We start from the raw sequence: 13,536 nt of genomic DNA, 5'->3' as shown, positions 1-13,536 counted from the left end.
GTTAAGGGTTAATTAGCGATATGTCTCGTCAGTGTCCCAGGAAGAATACTCTGAAATTTGAATTTGATAAGTCAACCCGTGCTCTGCAACCAAGCTCACTAGAGATCCACGAGTGGATTGTCGACGTTATCGGGATAACAACAGAACAGGTCCACACTGCCTATTACGATTTGGAACAGTACTGTTTCTTAGTCAAGCTGCACAATCCTGTTATCATGGAGCGACTTTTGCTGAAATTCGGGGGACGCGTTGAATTTCGCCATCGGAACGGAACTGTGAGTATCGTTACGCTTTCAAATGCTGATGTAGAGTTGAAAAATGTCCGTGTTTTCAATCTCCCACCTGAAGTTGAAAATTGCTACCTGAAGGAGGTTTTGTCGAAGTACGGTGACGTTAGGTCTGTTAGAAATGAAATGTGGTCCAGGGAACATAAGCTGCAGTGTTATAGCGGGGTGCGATCTGTTGAAATGGAAGTAAAGGTTAATATCCCGTCGCACATAATGGTGTGTGGATACAAGGGGCTAGTTACCTATACCGGACAAATTCCCACGTGCCATGTTTGTAACGAGAGTGGCCACCTGCGGCAGGATTGTCCCCGTCGCATGTTTGTTTTAAAAAACAATTTGCAACAGCGACAGCGGCTTACATTTAGTGATGTCCTGATGCGCAGTCATGTAGAACAGCCCGTTGTCTCTCTGAATTCCGATACCGTGCAAGATCCCACTTTAGTGAATGACAGTGCCATGATAATGCCTCTTGTAGAGGAGCAGTCTGCCCCTGCTGCTAGTGACCGTAGTGCCTCCGGCAATAAGCGGCCTCGGGACTCCGCCGATATTTCTTCAGATGAGGATGGTTCCGGTCACACCCACTCTGTGCAAAAGCAAAAAGCCAGTAATGAACCAGCACTGGAATCCGCCATTGCCATGGAGGCGGCATCATCAGGCCAACCCAATGCCAATGGTCCATTCACAGCTAATGCAGCAGTCGCTGAAATGGAACCGGCGGAGGCAGCCATGCAGGCATCAATTCCAGAGGGACCCGAAAATACGAATCAGGAATGTGCACAACATACTGAAGGCACTTCCTCGCCTACGGTAGAACAAGGCACTACGGTGAAACTTGTTGATCCAGTCGGTAGTAGTGATCACGTTCACGACTTAAATGACCCCCACAGTGCAGCCCAACAACAAGAGGGACCTGCACAAGGGACAGGCATTCCAAATACAGCCGGAACCGCGCAAGACACACAGCGGCGCCGCCTGAAGCCGCAGCCGAACGTCAACGTCGGCAGGGCGCAGGCGAAACGCAACGGGGGCACACAACGGCAAAACTCACCTGACAGTAAAGGAGTTGGAAATCCTGAAGTTTCCGTCAGTGTAGATCAAGACAATTGCAAAGATAGACATACAGCCTCCGCAGCTTCATCAACAGTAGTGAAATAGCAGCGGATTTCCGACTGGATCTTCTTCCCCTAAAATGCATTGTACACATTGGGCGACGTGTAAATCTCGGATTTTGTACTAACTCTACTTTGACGCCCCTACATGACCATTAACCTTCTCGGATGAGTCAAGCTTATAAAATATTAACTATTAATGTTAACAGGATAACGTCAGATTTGAAAAAAAGTTGTGTTAAAACAATTTATCTATGAAACAGAGGCGGATGTTGCCTTGTTGCAAGAAGTGTTATTCACTGATTTCATCGTGCCCGGTTTTCAAATATTTTATAATGTCCTACCGGACGCAACTACAGGAAGCGCAATTTTAACTCGTGAAGGTATTCCGGTAATGTTGTTGGATAAACTAGTTACGGGGAGAGGTTTAAGTTGTAAAATATTTGATGTCACTGTTGTAAATGTTTATGCACCGTCTGGTACCACCAACAGAGCAGCGAGAGCTCACTTCTTCAAGGAAGACATCATCTACTTGCTGAGGAAAACTCCTGCGTCTGTCATAATTGGTGGCGACTTCAATTGTGTAGTTAACAGAAAAGATCAGGTCCCGCATTTTAACTACTCCAAGGAGCTGCATGACTTCATCAAGTACATGAAGTACAAAGATGCATGGGAAGTCAAATTCCCTACGCTAGTCAAGTACACGCATTTCACTTCGACATCATGCAGTCGGATAGATAGGCAGTATGTGTCGGAGAATCTCAGTCATAACGTGTTGGATGTGGAAGTCATCCCGACATACTGCTCGGATCACTGTGGGTTTTCTGTGACTCTCAATTTAGTGAAGCAACCTACAAAATTTTACCGCAATCAGTGGATGCTCAACATTGCCCATCTCCGAGATGACGAACTAGAAGAGTGGGTCAAAGCCACATGGACTGCATGTTTGAAATCAGTGCATAAATACAGATCTAAAATCGAATGGTGGGTCAAGTTTGCCAAGCCTAAACTTAGGCAAACCTTAAAATCATACAGTTTTCAAAAAACTAAAGATTGCAAAAAGACAATCGAATTTTACTATACGGTATTGCGAGAACTACATGACAAACATACCGTAGCTCCCACTCATCTAGAGCAAATTCGAAAAATAAAAGCGAAGCTTCTAAGCACCACACGACAGCAGTTAGAAGGATTAAAACTTAAATCGAAGGCAAAGTCTCTGCTACAAGAAGAAACTACTTCAATGTTTCACCTGATCAAACACCAACTTAATAGGCGACGCAGTTTTGTTGAAGACCTCAAACTCGAAGACGGGACTGTAATTACAGACCAAAATGACATGGTGCGCGCAATCCAACAACATTTCGCTCATCTCTACAGTCCAGACCAGACTGCCGAGACTGCAAGTACTGAAGTGTTGCACTTATTAACGGAACGGATCACTACTGAAGAAAATAACTGTCTGATTGCTGCATTTGCGGAGGACGACATCTTTAATCTAGTAAAGACGTCACCTTCCAACAAATCGGCGGGTCCCGATGGATTACCAAAAGAATTTTATCACAAGTTTTGGCATATTATTGGGTCAACATTCACGGATGTAATAAACGAAACCTTACCAACTGAACTTAAGGAAGGAAAACTTGTCTTGATTCCGAAAAGTAAAGGACAAAAGAAAATCGATAATTTACGCCCCTTAATGTTGATGAACTATGATTACAAGACCATTGCACGAGCACTTAAGGAGAGACTCACACCTCTTCTAAGAACAGTAATAAAAGGCCATCAAGCCTGCTTCCCAGGCAGGACAATCATGTCAGTCATCTCCGAATACAGAGACCTTGTTTCTATCGTAGCAGTCACCGACATCAGGTGTGCGCTATACTTCATCGATTTCTGCAAGGCATTTGACCATGTCAGCCACCGGTATGTGGATCTCATATTTCAACACCTGGCTTTTGACGATCGAGCAGTTCGTGTCATCCATCAGATGATGACCGGCATAACTGCGAAGGCTTACGTAAACGGGCAGCCGACGAAAACTATTCATATACAGAGGGGCGTTCCACAAGGGAGCCCATTATCAATGCTTTTGTATGTTCTTGCACTTGAGCCTTTGCTACGGCAACTCAGAGACAAATTAAGTGGCGTCACAATATCCGGGGTCACACTTACAGCAAAAGCATATGCCGATGACGTGGGCGTCGTCCTTCGACACGGAGGTGAAATTAAAATTCTGGAAGAGACGATACGTCAATATAGTCGCGCCTCTGGTGCACAGGTGAACATACATAAGAGTAAAATCTTGAACCTACGAGGATTTGACAGGTTACGCAGCCAATTGGCTACACTAGTTGATTCCCACAGAACACTAGGTATTACTATGACCAATTGTCCAATGAAGATGGCTGCAGTAAATTGGCGGGACACGGCGAACAAAATACAGGGTGCGTTCACCGAACTTCGTTGGCGATCCGCGAATTTATTGCAGAAAGTTCAATTAATTAACACCTACATGTTTTCTAAAGCCTGTTTTGTAGCACAAATATTCCCGGCACCGAAATTACAGGTGAAAAAGGTAATGCGACTTGCCAATAGTCACTTGTGGAAAGGCAACATTTTTAAAGTTAGACTCGACAGTGTGACCAAAGCACGACTGATGGGAGGATTAGGGCTAACTAATTTGGTTAAAAAAGCATCTGCACTTTACGTCAAAAGAACCCTGTATATGATTAATAAGAACAGAAATAACATTACCTCCAGACTCTTCACAATTGTCCAGCCAGGTTCCCTGCAACCCCCAGTGAATGTGGGCCAACTAAACAACAAACTCACGCATGTTAAGGAATTTTATATTGAGGTCAGCTACTTAGAGGCAGGCACGGTGTACAAGTCACATATAACTACAAGAGAGATACTCAATACATGGCACAAATCGGATACACAAAATACCATAGAAATCAAATATCCGAACGTCATATGGCGTGCTGTATGGAAAAATATTAGCCTCAAAATCCATTCGACAGACGTAGCTTCCACTTGGTACAAGGTAGTCAGCGACACAGAACCAACCAATGAAAAACTTTATCGAATAGGACTCAGTGATACACATAACTGCACTAAGTGTGGATTCGTGGACACACTTCAACACAGATTCACGTGCAGTGGACTAGTTCACAATTGGACATGGATCAGAAGAAAGATAGCACTCCTCACCAGAAGTGATGGCCGCAATTATACGCCACAAATGCTGTTACGGCCTGAAGAGATATTATTCCCAGAACGGAAAAATAACACTGTCATGTGGCTCATGGGTCACTATACACATTACGTAATTGGTAGATATGGATCTGACAATTCAATTGATTTCATGGTCTACATGGAATCAGCTTACTGGGAATCCAAAAAATTCAGTAACCATAACAAACTCTACGGAAACATGTTGAATACAGTCTTCGAGAGAACAGGCATAGAATAAAAAGAACCACCACACGATAGAAACTATAAGGACGTCACAAGCAAACAGTGGACTCAGTAAACTATTTCATTGATCATTGAGAAGTGACTACGGCTTCTACACGGTATTATATACGAAACAAACGAAACCCACCGAAACAAATCTGAGAAAAACGAAAAGGCAAAAAAAAACAAAAAAAAGTGGTTACGGGGAAAAAAAGAAAAAAAAGTGGCAGAGCGGTGGTCTAGTAAACCAGGAAAAACAAATAAATGTTAAAAAAAAAGTCGTAGAGCATTCGACTGCAAATCGAGAGGTCCCCGGTTCAATCCCGGGTGCCCCCTTCATTTTTCAGTATCTCGAAAAAACAAAAGACGATTGTCGCGGTGAGTTGCAAATACATGTTTGAGATGCACTCCGCACGCCATACCGAAGGCTTTGGAGCAACATTTCAATGGGAGGATCACAGCCAAGGGTCTTGCAGGTCATCGTCCTCCCGCCATGAGGTCGAACTGTACGAAATCCACTTGCTTGGGGGAAGAATCTTGTACACTGAATTTTATAGAATATGGTGATAGGCAAAAGTTTTCATGTACTGCTGCACGGAGAAACAAAAATTGGAAGAGCTGGGATTTGAACCCAGGACTTTCTGCATGCGAAGCAGACACTCTACCACTGAGTTACACCCCCGCCAGAGCAAGTACATCTGGGACGAGTCTCTCCTAGATCCTACTGTCATTATTTCTTAGGTTTGAACGGTACAGTAAGTGTTCGAGGAACCTATTCATGACAAGACCTAAGCAGCGTCGACTCCGTGGCGCAACGGTAGCGCGTCTGACTCCAGATCAGAAGGTTGCGTGTTCAAATCACGTGGGAATCACAATGAAATTTTCGTTTACGAAAGCCATAGGCGAGTATGTCAGTTTAATCAGATACCAAACGATTACAGAGAACGGACGAACAGAACTTGCTTGAAAAAAAGCTACTAGTGCAATTTTCGCATTCTGACATTAAGGTGAAGGCGCCGACTCGCACTTTCTCCAGGCGCGAAGTGTCTAGTATTTTTGATATTTATATCGTTTAACGCTAATGTATAACTGAGAGATAATGATTACACGATATTTTGCTCGATTAGACGTCTTTAGCCAGGCAGAGTATAATATTTTTCCTTAAGTTATGGGAATAGGAAGATCGTGAAAGGGGGTATAGCTCAGTCGTAGAGCATTCGACTGCAGTGGTGAGTCGCGCCTCAGACACCGTGCTGATCGGACGTATTCAGTGCTCCGCTCCGACACGTGTTTACAAGTCGTGGTTATTACTTAACTTTCTCTTTGCCCGTGAAGTGTTCTGATTTAGAGTATATTGATGTCGAGTTTGATTTTCGTTGTTGTGTTATTCTAGCGGTTCAACCGCTGGCTATAGTTTGCAATGTCCAGGTCATTTCCGCGAAAGTGTACACTCCGTTTTGATTTCGACAAGTCTATCCGTTATGTGCAGCCTAGTTCCTTGGAAATACATGATTGGATTGTGGATGTTATTGGGATTACCTCTGATCAAGTGCACACAGCCTATTATGATACCGAGCAATATTGCTTCTTTGTAAAATTACTGAATCCTGTGTTACTGGACAAGATAATGGCGAAACACGGAGGGAGAGCTGTTTTTCGACACCGGGACGAATCTGTAAGTACTGTGCTCATATCTAATGCCGATGTAGAGTATACCAATGTGCGTATCTTTAACTTACCACCTGAAGTAGAAAATTGTTATCTGAAAGAGATTCTGTCCAAATTCGGGGATATCAAGCAGATTCGAAACGAACGGTGGTCGCACCAGCACAGGTTACAATGTTACAGTGGCGTCCGATCTGTGGAAATGCATATCAAGCAGAATATACCCTCTCATATAACCGTTTGTGACTATAGGGCTCATGTTACTTACAGTGGCCAGACTCCCACGTGCCATATCTGTAACGAGAGTGGTCACTTGCGTCAGGACTGTCCCAGGCGAATGTTTGTGCTAAAGAATTCGCTGCAGCAGCGTAAAAGGTTTACGTTGGCTGATGTAGTGGCGGATAAACCTATGATAGAGCGTGAGGTCCCTAGTTCTGACGTACCTTCGGAAGAGCTACATGAAATTCGCCCTGAAGAGTTTCCAGTTCTGGTTAGGAGAGATAATGGTACTAAGCCACCGGCGAAAGTTGATGCTACGACTAATAAGAGGCGTCGGACTTGTGACAGCCGTGACTCTGATGATGACATGTTCAGTGCGCAAGAGACCGCGGAACCGGACGTACGGCGAACCGCTTCGGACGCAAAAGTTCTAACCGGTGCAGCGATTGTGGACGATTCTTCTACCGCAATTTCAAGCGCCGATACTTCCGTAGATGCCGTTCAGTTACCACAGGCTGATTTCTCAGAACTTCCGCAACAACACACTCAGGAAGGTCAACAAATAGGTGTGGCTCACGTGTCTGCTGGAAGTACACACATCGAGGCTCGCCATGATGGTATACAAACAATGTCTCCAGGCGCGGACGCTTCAGAACACGTGGCGGCCGCTCCGGCCCTGGCCTCAGAACAATACGAATGTCAACAACTCCGCGACGGTATACGAACACAGCACCCCGGAACTGTCAGTGACAACAAACAGCTTCGGGCAGCGAGTATTGCCAAACAAGCTGATAGTGAAAGTGGTGGCTCAGCTGATCGCTCGCCAGAGGTTTCGGCGCACCCGCTCCCGGCGCAAGATGTGTCAGGAGAGAAGCTTGACGTCACCCACGACCCTCCCACGCCTCCGGCTGCAGCGGTGCTGCACAGTGTCCGTCACAGGATCCGATTACCACCCAATGTTAATGCTGTCCGGAAAAAGAGTAAAAACAAAGACGCAAGAGAACACCTCAGTGACGTTCCGGACACGAATTCCGCGGCCGCTACTAAAATGGAATGGCATGGAGATGTGGAAAGTTAAAGGCAGTTGATCCCTCCTTCTCTCAGACGTCCTGTTATTATGTCACAGGCCTATACGATCACGGCCCTCAATATTAATAAAATCAGATCAGAAGTGAAACTGAACGCATTAAAACAATACCTATATGAGTCAGGAACTGATATAGCACTTTTGCAGGAGGTGTCCATGCCACAATTTACTCTTCCTGGGTTTGTCGGAATTACGAATTTTTTCCCGGAAACGACCGTGGGGACCGCAATCTTAATTAGAGAAGGGATTCCAGTTACTGAGATTGACAAATTGGAATCGGGTAGAGGGGTGGGGATCACCGTTTTCGGCGTCACCATCATCAACTTGTACGCACCTTCCGGCAATACCTATAGAGCAGAACGAGCTACTTTTTTTCAGGAACATATACTCTATTTATTTAGGAAAAATCCCCGACGCCTTATCATTGGTGGTGATTTTAATTCTGTCTTATCCCGGAAAGATCAGTCCCCAAATTTTAATTATTCGTCTGAATTAAAGCGCCTCGTGACCGACCTAAAACTTAAATATGTGTGGGAAATTCGCTACCCGACATTGGTACGCTTCACTCACATCGTCGCGAATTCCTGTAGCAGAATCGACAGGATTTATGTTTCCGACGTTTTCGAGAATGATTTATTAAAAGTAAAGACGATCCCCTCCAGTTTCTCGGATCACAGTGGTGTCATCGCGTGCCTGAAATTACTTCCACAACCCACACTGTGGTGTCACCGCCAGACACCACACTTGCTAGGTGGTAGCTTAAATCGGCCGCGGTCCATTAGTACGTGTCGGACCCGCGTGTCGCCACTGTCAGTACTTGCAGACCTAGCGCCACCACATGGCAGGTCTAGAGAGGCGGACTAGCACTCGCCCCAGTTGTACGACGACATTGCTAGCGACTACACTGACGAAGCATCGCTCATTAGCCGAGCAGATAGTTAGAATAGCCTTCAGCTAAGTCCATGGCTACGACCTAGCAAGGCGCCATTAGCCTTACATAGCAATTGATAGTATCGTCTAAAGCATGTCTCAACAAGAACGATGTATACCAAAAGGATGGATTAAAGTTAAGTAAACAGACATTACGTTCTTTTCTTATAGCATTAATTAAGTATCCTGTTCCAGAACTCACGCCAGCCGGCGTGTGTGTACGCGTGCCTATCGGTAACCTCACCCTGTGTCTAGACTGTCTTGTATATACACAACACACACGATGGTATAAAAATCAATGGACACTGAATGTGTCTTTGTTAACGGATGTTGAGCTAGAGGAGGGGGTGCGTCGAGCTTGGGAGCAGTGCTTGCGCGCTACTAACAAGTTTCGTAGCACTATAGAGTGGTGGACTCTGCAGGCAAAGCCGAAACTGCGAAATGTCATCATGTACTTCGGAATTGAAAGGGCGGCGGAGATCAAAAAGACGATGGAATTTTATTACACAATCTTACGGGACCTGTACGATCGTGCAGACGCGACGACCACCAGAATCGACGACATTCGGAAAATAAAGGCAAAATTAATCAGTCTGAAGAGGATGCAACTGGACGGCCTTAAGATAAAATCTAAAGCGACGTCGGTTCGAGATGATGAAGCAGCCCTTCTGTACCACCTCGTCAAACATACACAGAACAGGAGGCGGACTTTTATTGACGCCCTGAAACTTGAGGATGGAACAACGGTTGACACTCAGCGAGACATTGTCAAAGCTCTGCACGGCTATTTTGTCAATACCTACGCATCAGCGGCTCTCCACGACGACTGCTATGATGGACTGTTTAGTGCCATTTCATCTACCGTAACTAGGGAAGAAACTGACTCTATTTCGTTAGCCTTCAGTAATAAAGATGTATTGGAGGTCGTCTGCAGTTCGCCGATTCGGAAGTCCCCTGGCCCTGATGGCTTACCAGTTGAATTTTACAGGCACTATTGGCACATTATCGGGGACAAACTTACTCAAGTCGTGAACGAAGTCTTGCAAGGAACGTCTGTCCCACCCGTCTTTAAGGAATGTAAAATTGTGCTTCTCCCTAAAAACAGAGGTACTAAAACTATCACCAATTTCCGACCAATCTCGTTGTTAAACTCTGATTATAAGATCGTGGCTCGCGCAATTAACATGAGACTCATGCCACTCACTGCTAAAATCATTGGCCAACAGCAGACATGTGCCTTCAGGAGAACAATTCTGCAAACGGCTGCTTTTTACAGAGACGTCATTGCTTTAACGAACGCTGGTAACATGAAATGTGGGCTGATCTTTCTTGATTTCTTTAAAGCTTTTGATCTCGTAAATCACGCGTACCTCCTCGAGACTACGCAAAGATTGGGTTTCTCTCAGAACACGATTGCCATGATTAAAAACGTGGCCATGGGAATCAATGCCAAACTTTCTGTCAACTCACAACTGACGCGACCAATACAAATCAACAGAGGGGTTCCACAAGGGAGCCCGTTGTCCATGTTGCTTTTTGTACTCTCCCTTGAACCTCTGTTACAACAGTTGCAGACGAAACTCACTGGGATTACGATTTCTGTGGTAAAAAGTGTAATCGGAGCTTATGCCGACGATGTGGGTGTGGTGATTCGCAATGTCGCTGATGTCACCATATTAGCGGCTGAACTTCGGAACTACTGTTTGGCGTCAGGGGCGCAGTTAAATGAACAAAAAACCAAATTTCTGAACCTCTGTGGCCTCCAGCATTTACGTGTTGATTATGCTACAACAGTCAGAGTACACAAGGCTCTGGGGATCATGTTGACGGCCTCCTCTCTAAAGATGATAGCGGCTAACTGGCGGGATGTTGCACGTAAAATACATGGTGCCCTGATTGATAATTACCATCGCAGCCTCAACCAATTTGATCGCATTCAACTTATCAACGCCTGTATTTTATCAAAAGCCTACTACATGGCGCAGCTTCTGCCGCTCCCTGCAGTAATTATTATTATTATTATTATTATTAAGCATTACAATCCATGAAGGCTTTTTGCTGCAGAATGGACAATGTTGAACCACTTTGCTCTGTCTTTACAAGTAATTTGCCACTGTCTGTCATGTCCTAGTTTTCTGAGATCGTCTTGAATATTGTCCAAGTATCTCATGCGTGGGCGTCCAAGAGGTCGTCTTCCGGTGGGAATCTCTTCAGTCACTTTCTTGATGGTCCTGTTTGGTGGTGCTCTGATGACATGCCCTATCCATTTCAGTCTTTTGGCTTTAATTTTGGCCACTATATCGGAGTCTTTATATAATTTGTAAATTTCATTGTTATTTAGCAATCTCCATTCATCACTGATCCTATCTCTTATGGGTCCAAATATTTTTCTCAAAATTTTTCGTTCAATACTCTTAATCTGTTTTCCTCTTTTTTTGTGAGAGTCCAGGTTTCAGATCCATAGGTGAGTACTGGTATAATCAATGATTTGTATACTTGTAGTTTGGTGTTCCTAGATATTAACTTGCTTTTGAAAACTGTCAAGAGACTATAGTAGCATTTGTTAGCCTTCTGAATTCGTGATTCTATTTCAATTTTTATGGAGTTGTCAGAGGTTACTATTGTACCAAGGTAATTAAATTCATTTGTCTTTGTGAAAGCTGTGTTATTAATTTGCAGTACATTATTATTTGATGGATAGCGGGATAAGATAAAGTACATTGTTTTGTCTGTATTCAGCTGGAGGCCTGTGCCATTTGTGGCTTTAATTAATTGTGCTGTAAGAAGCTTCAAATCATTCTCACTGTCAGATAATAATGCAATGTCATCAGCGTATGCTACAATGTTAATTTTGCTTTCCAGTTGTGCTCCAATTTGTAGTAGCTTTACTTTTTGGATTATTCTATTGATTACTATGTTAAAGAGAACTGGTGAGAGTGAATCCCCTTGTTTGACTCCAGTTTTAACCTCAAAGTCTTCAGAAAGTTTGCCAGCTACTTTTATTTTGTATTTTGAGTTTAAAGTGCAAGCTTTTATTAAATTTATCAATTTGTTAGGGATGCCAATCTGCCTCATGCACTTCCATAAATATTCCCTGTTGATACTGTCAAAAGCTTTTTTAAAATCAATGAAAAGCATATGTACATTTTGATTGAATTCATATTTCTTTTCACCCAGCATCCTTAGGACATATATATTGTCAATAGTCGATCTGTTAGGTCTAAATCCACATTGGGCATCATCTAGGGAGTCTTCAACGTAAGGGCTTATCCTTGCTAACAGTATATTTGTCAGAATTTTATATGTTGTGTTTAGTAACGCAATTCCTCTGTAGTTTGAACAATTTGTTGGGTCCCCCTTCTTGTATATAGGGCACACAACTACTTCTTTCCAATCATGTGGGACCTGTTCCTGCTTCCAGATGTTGGTGATGATTTTGTGTAAGCAGTTTACAAAAGGAAATTTACTGAGCTTCCATATATCTGTGTCTATACCATCACTTCCAGGAGCTTTATGTCTCTTCAGCTTCTTGATGCTTTCTTTAATTTCTGCTAAGCTGGGCTCTTCGTCCGATGGGTCAGCAGTAAGATATTCATTGTCATCTTCCTGAGAGACGCTTATAGTTGGAGCATTTAGTAACTCATTAAAATATTCCTTCCATCTGTTAGCAATGTCACTTCTTTCTGTTAGCAAGGAGCCATCTGGGTCTGTTATGAACTGTCCATAATTTTTTATATTCCCACTTTTAAACATATTTATGCTCTTGAAAAATCCTCTGGAGTCTGTGGTACGGTCATTCTCAGCTCTTTTTAATTTGTAATTCATAAAATCCCTTTTCTTTTTCCTAATGAGTTTCCTGGCAAGTTTCTGTTTCTCTTCAAAAATAAGTTTGTTTTGTGTTATTGGTTTTTGTAGGAATTTTTCCCTTGCTAATTTTCTATCTTCGATAGCGTTCGAGCACTCGGCATCAAACCAGGGGTTCTTAGTTGTAGTAAAATGTCCCAAAACTGAGGTAGTTGCTCGTGTGATATTTTCTTTCAGAGCGTTCCAGGCTTGATTAGTATCATCATTGTTAATTTTACTTTCCACTTCAGGTTTGTGTGTTTCTAATTCTCTAATGTACTGGTTGAGAATGTTTGGGTTTTTCAGTTTCATTGTATTAAACCTAGGAACACCATTTAATTTAGACCATTTATGTCTTGAGAGTGAGATCTTGAACTTGGCTTTTACAAGAAAGTGATCCGAATCGCAGTCTGCTCCCCTTTGACTTCTGATATCATGTATGCATTTATGATGTTGTTTTTCGATTAATACATGATCAATTTGATTTTTTGTGATGCCATCTCTTGAAGCCCATGTTTGTTTATGTATATCTTTATGTGCAAAATATGTACTTTTGATCAACATGTTTTTGGAAGTGGCAAAGCTAATAAGTTTTGTTCCGTTTTCATTACTCTGCTGATGTAGACTATGAGGTCCAATTGTAGGTTTATAATGATTTTCATGTCCTAACTTGGCATTGAAATCTCCTAGAATTATTTTAATTGAATTTTTCGAGAATGTATCATATACCTGTTCCAATTTGTTGTAAAATTCTTCTTTAATATTGTCCTCTTTATCCTCTGTTGGAGCATGGCAATTTATAACATTTAAAGTCTTATATTTGCATTGAATCGTAATGTGAGATATCCTTTCATTCACTGCCTCAAATTTCCTAATAAAAGGTAACAATTTGTTGTTTATTATAAATCCTGTCCCTAGTGCATGTATTTGTGTA

At 43.0% G+C, this 13,536-nt stretch overlaps 2 non-coding genes across 2 annotated transcripts; one reads left to right on the top strand and one right to left on the bottom strand.

The window, feature by feature from the left end:
- Window positions 1-5,468: 5,468 nt before the first annotated feature.
- Window positions 5,469-5,540, bottom strand: Trnaa-cgc (transfer RNA alanine (anticodon CGC)). The gene has a single exon. It is a non-coding gene; the product is annotated as a tRNA-Ala (tRNA).
- A 118-nt stretch (window positions 5,541-5,658) lies between these two features.
- Window positions 5,659-5,730, top strand: Trnaw-cca (transfer RNA tryptophan (anticodon CCA)). The gene has a single exon. It is a non-coding gene; the product is annotated as a tRNA-Trp (tRNA).
- Window positions 5,731-13,536: the final 7,806 nt, after the last annotated feature.

The sequence above is a fragment of the Schistocerca cancellata genome, chromosome 3, assembly GCF_023864275.1.
Source record: "Schistocerca cancellata isolate TAMUIC-IGC-003103 chromosome 3, iqSchCanc2.1, whole genome shotgun sequence".
In the NCBI taxonomy this organism is placed as follows: Eukaryota; Metazoa; Arthropoda; class Insecta; order Orthoptera; family Acrididae; genus Schistocerca; species Schistocerca cancellata.
Note: the sequence above shows the minus strand (reverse complement) of the source record. Positions and strands in the feature narration are given on the sequence as shown.